The 12,262-nt window shown below is 51.3% G+C and overlaps 1 long non-coding RNA gene across 1 annotated transcript; it reads left to right on the top strand.

Annotated features, from left to right (window-relative positions):
• Positions 1 to 4,831: 4,831 nt before the first annotated feature.
• LOC138984990 (uncharacterized) lies at positions 4,832 to 6,444 on the top strand. Its single transcript, XR_011462226.1, has 3 exons — positions 4,832 to 5,306; positions 5,923 to 5,996; positions 6,210 to 6,444. It is a non-coding gene; the product is annotated as an uncharacterized lncRNA (long non-coding RNA).
• The last annotated feature ends 5,818 nt before the right edge of the window (positions 6,445 to 12,262 follow it).

Here is a 12,262-nt window from a genome sequence, read left to right as displayed (position 1 = left end):
CTGGAAATTCTCCAGTACTGTTTTTCTAGATTCTGTATATATGCATTAGAATACAATATTTGTCTTTCTGAGTCACTTCACTCTGTATAATAGGTTCTAGATTCATCTGCCTCATCAAAACTGACTCAGATGCATTCCTTTTTCTCAGTGGCTGAGTAATATTTACTCAGTATTACTTAGTGGCTGAGTGATATTCCATTGTGTATATGTACCGCAGCTTCTTTATCCATTCATCTGTCCATGGACATGTAGGTTGCTTCCATGTTCTAGCTATTGTACATAATGCTACAATGAACAATGGGATACATGTGTCTTTTTCAGTCTTGGTTTCCTCAGTGTATATGCCTAGGATTGGGATTGCTGGGTCATATGGTGGTTTTATTGTTTTTTAAGGAATCTCCATACCGTCTTCCAGAGTGGCCGTATCAATTTACACTCCCACCAACAGTGCAAGAGCGTTCCCTTTCCCCACACCCTCCCCAGCATTTACTGTTTGTAGACTTTTTGATGATTAGGCTTTGATCTATTTTGATATACTTTTTATGAAGTTGGGGTTTAGGTTGAGTTCACTATTTTGCCTGAGGATGTCCAACTGATTCAGTTACCCTTTGTGGAAAAGTTACCCTTCTTCCACTGAATGATGTTTGTGTCTTTGTCAAAAATTAGGTTTCTGTATGGGAGTGGTGGCTCAGATGGTAAAGAATCTGCTTGCAACGCAGGAGACCCTGGTCAGGAAGATCCCCTGGAGGAGGGCACGGCAGCCCACTCCAGTATTCTTGCCTGGAGAATCCCATGGACAGAGGAGCCTGGCGGGCTAGTCCATGGGATCGCAAAGGGTCAGACACGACTGTGCAACTAGCACTTTGACTTTCACCAGGGAAGTACCCTGAACAGTGATTTTATAACATCCTCCCATATCCAGTTCATACTCAAATTTTTCCTATTATCTCAAAGATGTTTTTATTTTTTAATCGTTGGCTGGTTTGAGTCAGGACCAAAATAAGACCCACACGTTGCCTGAGGTTTTCATATATCCTAAGTGTACGACAGTCCCTCCCAGCTCTGGCCTGGGGATGAGGGTGCTGGGCAGGTCCTTTTCTTCTTTTCTGATCATGAGGCAGTTAAATAAGGTGGAAAACTAATAACAAAGTGGCCTGGTTTGGGGGGTGGGTGGGACAACCCTAAATGGAACTAGCCTTCCTGAACTTTGATTTTCTGGAATCTTAAGTTGCTCAACTTAATGGTGGTGGTTCTGTAAAACAAGACTCAGTGACATTTATTTGTATTTATGGCTCTCCCACAACCTACCAAGTGTGTGTGCACACGTGCTCAGTTGCTTCAGTCATGTCCAACTGTTTGCAACCCTATAGACTTGTAGCCTACCAGGCTCCTCTGTCCATGGGATTTCCCAGGCAAGAATACTGGAGTAGATCGCCATGCCCTCCTCCGGAGGATCCTCCCTACCCAGAGATTGAACCCAGGTCTCCTGCAATGCAGGCGGATTCTTTACCCACTGAGCCACCTGGGAATCAGCTGTGAGATGGAGGGCAACTCCCTAAATGTCCAAATCAGTTTCCATAAAATGGATAATGATGATGCCTCATCAAGAAGATTTAAGGAGAACATCTGTACCTGTGGTTTGTAACTGACAATGTTACTCATTTGCCAAACTGTTTTCCTCTCTGTTGCTTTAAAAATGACATACAAGCTAATACTAAGAGAGAACTTAATGCTGGTCAGTCACTATTGTGTTTTCCACATATGGACTCATTTAATCCTCACAATCACCTCAAATGTAGATGTCCTTACTGTCCCCACTTGGAGTGGAGACCCTGGAGGCCCCAGAGCTCCGAAATACCTCAGTCTGCCTGGCTGATAAGGAGCAGAGCTGGGGTCCTGCCCGCAGACATCCCGTTCAAGTCCACGCTTGTTAACCTTTCATGCTCTTGCTTCACGGCCACAGGATTCTGTTCCTCAAAGGCGTTGCCACTACTGTGTGCCACGTGGGTCCACCCGCACACACACCCACACTGTCCCTGGGAGCTGGAAATGAAATCAGTTGCAGAGAGTGTTGGTGAGGCTTCTAGTCACTGTTATTCTTTCCTTGACGGAGTAGATGTCAGGTTTACCAAAGTTTTTATCAAGGATTTTGAGTGGTTCCTGAGTAATGGCTCGGTAACAGATCTGTAAGGAGACATAATTCCTGGTGTGTGGAGAGTGTGAGTCTTGTCAAGGGACACGCCACAGGCGTGTCCCCCTATCACTGCCCCTTGGGGCCCCTGGCAGAGATGGGCTGGAACGACTTTTGGTCTGACCCAAAGTGGTATTTCTGCTGGGTTAAACAGTATGTTCCAACCTGAGTTAGGCTGCTCTCACAAAAAGTCCCCCAAATAGAGTCACTTAAGACAGACTGTATGCCTTCTGTGAAAGTCGGGGTGGGTGTTCCAGGCCGGCTTGCTGGCCTGATGATATCAAGTCGCCGTCAGTCTCATGGCTCCCCCATCACCTCAGGTGACGCTCACGTCTGTGCGCTGGAAGACAGCTGCCACCCCTTCTGCAGGGTCCACATTCCAGTGGGGAGGAGGGGAGGGGTGGAAGCATGTGTGTGAAGGGAGCTCGGAGCCCAGAAGCTGCCCCCCTCCCAAGCCCTGCCAAGTTGCACAGCAAGTGAGGAAATGGGGCTCTGTGTCTAGGACAAATGTGGGAGGCTTGTCAGCAAGGAAAGAATGGATTTGGCAGACAACCGGCTGTCTCTGACACAATGAGGGTTAGGACACGTGCCTGGGAAGGCTTTGGTGGGACAGGCAGCAAACCCTTCTCCAACAGTGGCCACACCTGACTTGGCACCGTCAGCTCCCCCAGCCGGTCCAGAGGTGGCAGAAAGATGCTCCTCAAGGATGCGGCCCTCAGCGAGCTCTAGCCCGGCCTCGCTTCTGACGAGTGGCCTGCTGACTGCCCCTTTCTTCAGAGTCGTTCCTTTGGCTCCAGAACATTGCCCCCGTCTCCTGACTGTGCTCCCTCTTGGCCTCCCTTTTCTTAGCTGGCTCTTATTCCCCTCCCCGACCCACCCAGCTGGGTGTGATCCCAGACCACCCTTTGCTTACACGGAACGTGGCTCATCTGCTCTTCCACCCCCGGCTGTCACCACGCCGCAAGTCCTCAACATCTGCCTGTGGCTCTCCACTGAGCTATCCGGTTATACCCTCAAAGTGACAGGTAGGTTGGATTTTATTCACTCACCCCTCCACACACACACAAACCACTTCCACTCCCCAGCTCTCCCACTTCATGCAGAAGTTATTATAGAATGAGTGAGGCCAGTAGCAGCTGGGCCCAGAGTACTTAACTTGGGCCAGGACCACTGGCTTTGCAGCATCATCTCATCCTCCAGATGGTCTGGACTCCTCATCCTTCATCTGCATTTGATCGCTCACCGGTTTCTGCCGCCTCTTCCTTCCCTGCCCGCTGGAGGCTGCAGCAGCCTCCTTGCTCATCCCCACGGCCCCCCCCCCCAGGCTTTCTGTAAGCTCTTTCTGTAAGCTCTGTAAGTCTTTCTGTAAGCTCCACCGTTGTCATCCCCGCCCCGACTCCTGCCCTAGACTTGGAAGTTCATCCCTACCACTCTGCATGAAACTTCCAAACTGCCCAACCTGGCTTTCCAGGGCCTCTGCCAACTCAGTGTTTCTTTTGGATAACTCATGTATCTTTGATTTATCTGACAAGTGTGGATCTAGAGCCTTTTATGTATGTCAGGCACGGCGCCGGGCTCTAAGGACACCAGAGTGAACAAGACATGGACACTGCCCCTGGGGAATCCGTTCTAGTGGGAGGACATACAAAGAAAACAAACTATGATCACCGCAGATCGTGACGTGCTAAGAAGGACATACGCAGAGGTCTTTATGCTGGCGGGGAGGCGACATCCTCATCACTGCTGCTCTTTTCCCCCTTAGCCTCCTAAAATCTCATCCTGTCCTTCCCGCCTCCAGAGCCCCTCTCCAGATGACATGGATCCTTCCCTTCATTCACTCATTCGACAAATATTGAGCTACTATGCACAGGCGCTGAATCAGACATTGGGATGCAGCAGAGGATAACTACACTGCTACATTCTCTGACCTTCTGCTCTAATTGAGGGCCAGTTGAGGTTTGTGAGACAGCTCATAAACCATAGACATGTAATGGGTGGTGAATTGGGGTCCTGAAAGAAAAGCCACGGTATACTCGGGCTGGGGAATTTGAGGAAGGTTTAATAAAGGGATTACCTCCTAAGGTGTGGACGAGCTAATAGGGGAGCACAACACAGGTAGCTGGACCTGGGTGAGTACAGGGAGGGGAGGGTGCAGTTACCAGACCTGGAGAGAGGCTGTTGTGAGACCCTTTTGCCAGGAACTGGGGCCAAGGCCATTGAGGGGGCCAGTGGGCAGCAGCCACCCTGCAGGGAGAGAGACGATCCAGGGATTAACACCCTGGCCTCCTATCCACTCCCTTCCTGTATCCTGCCTGTTCTCTGCTGAATGGAAGCCAGAGGGCATGGTACCTATCCAGGCAGGCAGAGTGGCCAGCCTCCCAGGCCCTGTGCAGGGTGGAGAGATGGAGAGTGAGCAGATCGGATCAGGAGGAGCAAGTGAAAGGGGCTAGGTCAGGGTGGGGAAGGAGAGCTGTCAGAGCAGGGCCCTCCCTGCATTAATGGGGCCAGCCGCATGGAAAAGCATTCCGAGGAGAGAGGGAAGAGCAAGCACAGGAGCTCTGAGGCAGGGTGTGGGTCCCTAGACCCTGGAGAGCAGAGGGAGAGAGGGTGCTGGGGAGGATCAGGGGGCCAGGGGGCAGCACGGCCCACACAGCACAGAGCCTGAGTCAGGGCTTTCGCTGCTCTTCAGAGTGAGATGGATCACCAGGCAGTGACAGTCGTTGACTCAGCTTGTCAAAGGGTCATTCTGGCTCCTGGGTGTCCTGGCTAGAAGGACATGAGAGATGCCATTTCTCTTCAGTTACTTTCCTGTGGTCTGGTATTTAACAAACACGATCAAGCTGGGGGGAAGCGAGTTCTGGCCCCAGGACTGCTCCCTGCATCCTGAGCCCTGAACCTAGGGGAGAGGAGGAAACACAAACACACACAGATAATTAATTCCCTCCTCTGGGCGGTTGCAGTGTTGTCAGGGAGACAGATAAACACCAGAACCTGCTTACCACCACTCACCAAGACAGAGGAGCCAGGGTCAATAGAGGGCCGGACTTAAGGGATAAAGCAGCGCTGAGATCTGAAGGGGAAGGGAGGGTGTGAGCAAGTGAAGCTTCTGGAAGAGGTAAGGATTGAGGAGGGCAGAAAGAGCTTGACCCAGCCTTGGGTGACCCAGCCTCGGGGACTCAACTGCCCTAGCGCTGCCCTCCTGTAGTCTTCTCCCGTGAGGTTACTTTGCTGTCAGCGGGAACCAGATTCTCCTGGTGGAGCTGGCGGAAGTCCTCCCACCCTCGCCAGGGCACTGGCCCTCAGATTGTACCCCCGCGGGGCAGGTTGGGTTTTGGAGTGTGTCTGCCAGCTCTGTACCAGCCTTGCCCCAGGAAAGGGGTCACCTGATCTGGCAGGGTCCAGGGCTGGAAGGGCCCTGGCCCAGCCCCTTTACTCAGATGAGTTGCTGATGATCTGGGAGGCTTTTAAATTGAAGGACCAGGATCCTCGGAGGCTCTTAGAAGTGCTTGTTATGACCAGAGGGATGACCCAGGCCTTGTCAGTTATTTGCCATCATGAAAAAGCCCTGGGGCCCCAAATTCTAATGGTGCTTCTTTTGGATTTTTAGGCATTCATTTATGCATTTTTTTAAACTACTGATCTAGTAGAAGTGGGTCTACCTTACTCCTGTTTAACTCAGGCTCGTACTGAAACGAGTCTTTAATTCTCTGATGTCACCTGACCGTGCCCAGGTACAAGTGGGGAGCAGCTGGCCTGAGGGTACAGATTTCCCATGGACACTCTCACTCCTGGAATCGAGTTCAAGGTATTTTGGGGAAAATACCTCCTGTTGGAGCAGGGGGCTCACCATCATCTCTCTTTTATTATGGTATTGTTGTTTTTTTTCCTAGTTTACTAAAAAGTTATTTAGTCTTGAATAGATAATAGATATATGCCTACAATATAACATTTAAAAGACAGAAAAAGATATAAGTAATAACTAAGCGTCCCCCTTCTCCCCTCTTTCCCACGTGTCCAGTTCTCTTCCCTGGAGGCCTCCAGGACGTCAGTGTCAATATCACCTGATGTATTTTTCAAGAAATAGTCTATGCATCAAACATGAATGCCTGTATATACTTTCTTCCCTTTTTATATAATGGGAGATGCTGCATAAACTACCCATGTTTCAGCCCCCACCCCGCCCTGCCGACTTCCCAGTGTATGTTTGGCGATGGTTCCATGTTCATAATAAAAAGCTACTTCTTTCTGTTTTATGGCTGCACCGTGTCCTGTTGTATGGCTCTACCATGGCTTACTTGTTTAACCCATTCCAAGTGGAGGGTCATACAGGTGGTTTCCAACCTCCTCCTGCTATTTCAAGCATGAATGTGACAAGTGGCTTTGTGCCTCTGGGATTTCATTGCCTGTGACTACTAGCTAGATAGATGTGCAGGTAGGACGTTTGCCTTCCCAACCTTCTCTCCACCCCAATGCTCAAACATCTCTGACCACCATCACCAAAGCCTGCTCTCTGCTGCTGCTGCTGAGTCACTTCAGTCGTGTCCGACTCTGTGCGACCCCATAGACGGCAGCCCATCAGGCTCCCCCGTCCCTGGGATTCTCTAGGCAAGAACACTGGAGTGGGTTGCCATTTCCTTCTCCAATGCATGAAAGTGAAAAGTGAAAGTGAAGTCACTCAGTCGTGTCCGACCCTCAGCGACCCCATGGACTGCAGCCTACCAGGCTCCTCCATCCATGGGACTTTCCAGGCAAGAGTATTGGAGTGGGGTGCCATTGCCTGCTCTCTAGTGGGCATCAAACTGGGAGTCCTTGAGGGTAAAAGCAGCTGGGAGACTGGGCTTTAAAGCAAGATTACGGCGTTTCTCAACCTCAGTCTGGGCTTCCCTGATGGCTCAGCGGTAAAGAATCTGTCCACGATGCAGAGACGTGGGTTCGATCCTTGGGTCGGGAAGATCCTCTCAAGGAGGAAATGGTAACCCACTGCAGTATTCTTTCCTGGGAAATCCCATGGACAGAGGAACACACACACACACACACACACAATTGTAGTCTACTGATATTTGGGGCGAGATTTGCTTGCATTGTAGGACATTTAATAGTAACTGTGACCTCCACCTGCTAAATGCCCTTAGGATCTCGCAGGTCTTTTGTTTGTTTGTTTGTTTTTAATTTATTTATTTGGTTGCACCAGGTCTTAGTTGTGGCATGTGGGATCTATTAATAGTTCCCTGACCAGGGATTGAACCCAGGCCCCCTGCATTGGGAACAAGAAGTCTTGGCCACTAGACCACCAGGGAAGTCCCTTCTCCCAGATCTGACAACAACCACCACAATAAATATCTCCAGACGTTGCCAAAGTTCCCCAGGGAGCTACACCCCTCTTCACCTTAGGAACCACTGAACTAAAATTAGGCACCAGGGCTGCATATTCAGACATCGGAGAGAGCTGTCTGAAAAGAATTGGGAGCAGTCAAGACTTTTTCCCCCCTCTCATATCAGAATAAATCTCCTTTGGCTGATTCCTTTAATTTCTTTGAAGCTAGACCACAGAAATGTTCTAGAAGACAGTGTGTGTAACACTTCAGAGCTTGCATAGGAATCCTGGCTGTGCAGCTTGCTAGCTCTGTGACCTTAGGCAAGTTACTTTTCTCATCTGTAAACCGGAGATAATAGAAATACCTACGTCCTGGGGTCCCTGGGAGGATTCCTTGAAATAATATGTGTAAATGCTCAGAACAGTGCGTGGTGTGTGACCAGTTGTGGCAGGACAGGTTCCTGGGACACTGTGATTTGTGTACAGGACATGTTTGGGGAGAGCCTTTAGGATGCATACTTGTCAAGTAGGGAGGGGTGAGGGAGGGCAGGGAGAGAAGGCCAGCCTCCCTGGGGGAGCCCAGGAGTTGTGAGGAGTCTTCAGAGCTGTCCTGGCTTGGAAGGAGGAACCATCAACAAACATGGGCTGCCTCCAGGGAGCCGACATGACCTTGGGTGAGGTGGCTCTCTAATGGAAAGGACAGTCAGCCACATGGAAAAAGGACCATGTGGAGGGACCCGGATGAGCACAAACAGTTGCAGCATCTCTGCCAGCAGGGGGAGCCAGAGCGTCAGTCCTGAAAAGGGAGGGTCCGCCGTGTGAGTGCTCATTGGCCAGTATTATGAGGCTATATATATATATGTTTTTTCCTCTCTCTTTCTTCTTTAAAATATTTACTTATTTGACTGTACCAGGTCTTAGTTGTGGCATGTGGGAATCTAGTTTCCTGGCCAGGAATTGAACCCAGCATTGAGAGTGTGGAGTCTTAACCACTGGAGCACCAGACAAGTCCCTCAGACTATATTTCAATAGAAGGAAAGTGCTTTTAAAACACTCTGGACCCCCAGGAATGCCTCCCAGACTAACAACGCCTCATGCCTGCTTTCAGCACCCTGCTTATCCCTCCCTTGTTCTCTCTTCTTACTGCCCTACTGGAATCAGGAGGGGTGCTGTCAGCCACCCCAGCCACAGGGCCCTTGAGGCAGAGGGCGGGGCCCCAGGTGGTTGGATCTTCCCTGTCCTCCGCCATGTGGCTTAGGCCACATCTCTTGGCCTGTTGAGAGTTTAGTTTCTTCGTTGATAATTGGATGCTGCCTTCCCAGAGAGGCGTGGGATGATTAAATAAGATACTACACCACAGCAGTTCTCACAGTGTGGTCCTTGGGTCATCAGGACTGGGATGACCCATCTGGGAACTTTGTGTTCAGTTAAGTTGTGTCTGAATCTTTGCGACCCCATGAACTGCAGCACGCAGGCTCCCCTGTCCTTCACCATCTCCTGGAGTTTGCTCAAATTCATGTCCATTGAGTCGGTGATACCTTCCAACCACCTCATCCTCTGTCACCCTCTTCTACTCCTGCCCTCAATCCCAGCATCAGGGTTTTGCCAATGAGTTGACTCTTTGTATCATGTGGCCAAAGTATTGGAGCTTCAGCATCAGTCCTTCTAATGAATACTCCGGGTTGATTTCCTTTAGGATTGACTAGTTTGATTTCTTTGCTGTCCAAGGGACTCTCAAGAGTCTTCTCCTGCACCACAGTTCGAAAGCATCAATTCTTCGGCACTCAGCCTTGTTGATGGTCCAACTCTCACATCTGTACATGACCAGAAATGTGAATTCTCAGGACCCACAGCAAACTCACTGAATCAGGAGTGCTGGGAATGAGCCCCAGGGATCTGTGTTTTCACAAATCCTCCAATATACCTAATGCAGCTCGAGTTTGGGAAATACTGGCAGATGGGGCAGCACTTAGCTCAGTGCCTGGATCCTAAGGGGAGCCCTGTCAACCTTAGCATGAACGTCATTTTCTGGGCTTGAGGTCAGGTACCTGTGAGCAGAGCGCCACCTGCTGGTCCCACGCACAGCCAACCTCACATGTACACATGAGGTTCACACGCAGCAACTCAGCCTAGACCTCTGGGCAAGGACAACAGTGCTATGACACAGACTCCTCTCCTCGTTCCCCTCCACTCTGCCTGGAGAGATCAGGTTAAAGTGAATGTCAACGGCAGCTTTAAAGGGCCAGGACAGGTCATCGAAGACAACAGCAGTGTGTGTGTTTGCATCAGCAATAACAGGTACCCTTTCCCAAGGGTTTGCGTGTCAGACACTGTAGAGGAAGCAGATAAATAGATGCCTGCCCTCCTTCCTCTGCCCGCTCATGCATGAACTCCCACTGGGGCCACAGGGCTGAGGGCGGCCTTGATGACCTAGTCACAGGCCAGCAAGGGGGGCCGCCCGTGGTGCTAGGCCAGCAGCGTGTCCCGTGTGGTCACCTGCTCTATTTGGCCACCCAGCTCCCCTGGGTGGGAGAACTTTGAAATGTCTTGCTTTATATCCTAGTTATTTGTGTGCGTGTGTGTGTGTGTGTGTCCTGCACTCGACTGTGAGCCTCTTGCCCAACTCCTTGCCTTTGTTTGTTTTCTGCCTGTACTGGGTGACTTGTGGATCTTAGTTCCCTAACCAGGGATCGTACCCAGGCCCTTGGCAGTGAAAGCATGGAGTCCTAACCACTGGATCTCCAGGGAATTCCTGGTGGCTCCTTGCCTTGTACTGTGCAGCCCTCTAGCACTGTGGGATATTAGGTTTGTGCTGCCTCGGGTATTTGGAACAAATGCTGGAAAGTTTTGAACCAAAGGGCAGGAAGATCACAGATAGAGCAAGAGAGAGAAAGAGAGGAAGCAGGTGCCCACTAAACCCTCTCTGAGTGGCTCAGAAAACAAAGGACAGTGACACGAAGTGGCAGGAGACAGACCTCTCCTGGGGGAAGTCTTAAAGGAGACTGGAGGCTCGGTCTGGGGAAGACAGATGGAAGAAATACAGTTTTCAGGGATGAGAAGGGAATGCCCCACAGATGGACCTCTAGCAACATCCCACCTCAGTGGCACCGGGAACATGATGCCACACTGCAGTGGGAGAAATGGAAGACGGCGATGTCGCTGGGTCCCCATTCTGTGTGTGGATCCCTCCTAAGGCCGAGAACCTTGAGCAGGGAGCTCGCTGTTTAACAGGGGGTTGAAAAAAAGCAAAAACAAACCCAAACCCCTCGAACTGTAAGGCTTCCTCCTGAGGGAGGGCTCTGTGGCATGGGGGTGGGGGGACAGTGAACAGACTGATCCTGACTGGCTTCTGCCACCCTGGCCCCCAGGGGTGCTGCTGCTTCTCACTGTCCGGCCCACGTTTGACAGAAACATTCCCGGTGACGCTGGTAGCACAGGGACAGGCTGGAGACCGATCACGGTGCTGAGGATGGAAGGGCAGAAGGGGAGTGAACGTGGAGTGTGGGTCATTGGGCTGCTTGGCGCTGGCAGCTCCAGGGGGCAGCAGCCCTGACCTGATACGAGGGTCATCTGAGGCTCCCACGCCTAGCCCTCTGAGGACCAGATGGACCACACCTGGTAGTACCCAGCGCCTTCTGCCTCCACTTAGAGGGCATCAAAGTTTCAGCGCACCAGGCAGGAGCCTCTTCAAGGCATCTTGATGCCTTTATGACGAAACCCACGAGGCCCATCCCTAAAACCATTACTTTACATCCTGCAGGAACCTCAGCATTAGATCAGGTCACAGACATCTAGAAACAAGAGGGTTGGGATTTCTCTGGTGGTCCAGTGGTTGAGAATCCGCCTTGCAATGCAAGGGACGCAGGTTCGATCCCTGGTCCGGAAAGATCCCATGTGTCGTGGAGCAACTAAGCCCAGGTGTCGCAACTATAGAGCCCTCATGCCACAACTAGAGAGTCCATGTGCCCTAACGAAAGATCCCCAAGAATACAACGGAGATCCTGCATGCTGCAGCTAAGACCCAGTGCAGCCAAAAAAAAAAAACAAAACCAGAGGGTTGTGTGATCACGAGTCCATAGGAGACGTGGCCTTTGCCCTCAAGGAACTTAAATAGTGCATGACAGCATCTGATTATATACTAACAGGTAGCCATTCAACAAACGCATATTAGTACCTGGTGCGCCCAGGAGCAGCCTGAGATGCTGGGGATACTGTGATGAATAAGACAGGCATCCTTGTGGAGCCAACAGGCTGCTGGGGGAGGGAGATGTAGAGCGTCTGAACACCACGTGAGGGGAACCGGTAGCTTTAACAGGAGCTGAGGTGGCCGAGGGCGTGAGGGATGTTTGGCGGGGCCTGAAGGATGAGCCAGCCAAGGGAAGTGGGTGCCGCAGTGTGGAGGACAGAGGGGTCTCCGAGCGGCGCGGGGCTGGCTGGGCCTTGAAGAGCAAGTCAGCCTTGAGGAAGCCGAGGGGCGGATAGCGAAGCCATCGGTCTGGCTGCTCTGGCCTCACGATTGTGTGAGAAGGAAGGAGGGGAGAGGAGAGGCCGAACTTGAGTGGCCCGCAGGATCCACAGGGAAATGGCCAGGGACAGAGTACTTTCAAGTTAGCAATGGGGAGCTCGGGTGCAGGCCAGACGGGGGTGCCACTGAGTCTCCTGACACGGACGCTAAGAAGGAAGACTGGTTGGCAGAGGAAGGAAGGAGACAGGTCTCCTAAAGGACAGGAGACCTCAGAGAACCGTCTGTAGGAGTT

The sequence above is a fragment of the Bos mutus genome, chromosome 23 (genome assembly GCF_027580195.1).
Source record: "Bos mutus isolate GX-2022 chromosome 23, NWIPB_WYAK_1.1, whole genome shotgun sequence".
In the NCBI taxonomy this organism is placed as follows: domain Eukaryota; kingdom Metazoa; phylum Chordata; class Mammalia; order Artiodactyla; family Bovidae; genus Bos; species Bos mutus.
This window is presented reverse-complemented; position numbering and strand designations above follow the sequence as displayed.